General features: G+C 49.2%; 1 non-coding gene across 1 annotated transcript; it reads left to right on the forward strand.

Annotated features, from left to right (window-relative positions):
- TRNAR-CCG (transfer RNA arginine (anticodon CCG)) lies at positions 1 to 73 on the forward strand. Its single transcript has one exon. It is a non-coding gene; the product is annotated as a tRNA-Arg (tRNA).
- The last annotated feature ends 1116 nt before the right edge of the window (positions 74 to 1189 follow it).

Here is a 1189-nt window from a genome sequence, read left to right on the forward strand (position 1 = left end):
GACCCAGTGGCCTAATGGATAAGGCATCAGCCTCCGGAGCTGGGGATTGTGGGTTCGAGTCCCATCTGGGTCGGCGCTCCTGCTTTTGCAGCGCGGCCCGAAATTTATTCTAAGCCCGTTCCGGGACTGAGCGGCGCGCCCTCGGCCGCCGAGACGCTTTTGGATGCCGCTGTGCAGAGCGCGGCCGGGGATGCGGCAGCACCAGGGTCTCCGCGGCAGGAGTCTGCACGAGGAAGCCTGGCAGAGCCTGCAGACCCGGGCGCCCGCTCGGGACGAGCCGCTCCCGCGCAAGGGACGGTGCTGCGGCTCTGGGGGCCGCTGCGCCGAAGAAGCCCGTAGATGGGCGAGCGAGTCTCCTCCGCGGGACAGGCGCTTGCAAAGCCCGCTCCTGCCCAAGTCCCCCGCAGGTCGCAGGCCGTGAGGAGTGTCTGCGTTTGATTAGTCTGCGGAACTCCTGGCCACAGGATATGCTGCAGGCATCTGGCCTGGATGTCTTCAAAAGGGGAGTGGACAGATTTCTGGAGGAAAAGTCCATCGCAGCTTACAAGCTGTGCATTGGATTAGTCTGCGGAACTCCTGGCATTTCATCAGTCCAGTGGCACTCAAACTCTTCCGGCCAGTGGCTCCCTTGACCCCCGTGGCTGTTGGCCATGACTCCCGGTCATGTTCCTGAGGGCTGGAAGTGACATCATTAAACAGGAAGTGGCCAGAAATATTAACTATATTAAATATAATATAATATAATATTTATTATAATCTAATATTATATATATATTAACTATATTAATCACATCATTAATTAAATGCAGATCTTAAAAATATATTAATACACAGGAATATACATGCTTTATAAATGATCAGCTACTGATCACTGTTGGAGATAGGATGCTGGAGTAGGTAGATTTTGTCTGGTCCAGGAAGACTCATTTTTTTTAACTTTGTAAGCATACCAATAGAATTGTTTTATTAAATGAACTTTGTGAACAACCAGTCTGACCAACATTACACACACACACTCCTGTGGACCCCAATCCAACTAGTCATTTCTCCTGTTCTTAGATAGGATTGAACCCCTTATTAATTAATTTAATGAAATGAAATTTTTCCAGCAGCTGGTGGGGAAAACAAAAATAGACCATGGAAATATATCAGAGTTGATAAGCGTTTGGTATTTACCTTATAGTAATTG

This window comes from Tiliqua scincoides, chromosome 2 (genome assembly GCF_035046505.1).
Source record: "Tiliqua scincoides isolate rTilSci1 chromosome 2, rTilSci1.hap2, whole genome shotgun sequence".
NCBI lineage: Eukaryota > Metazoa > Chordata > Lepidosauria > Squamata > Scincidae > Tiliqua > Tiliqua scincoides.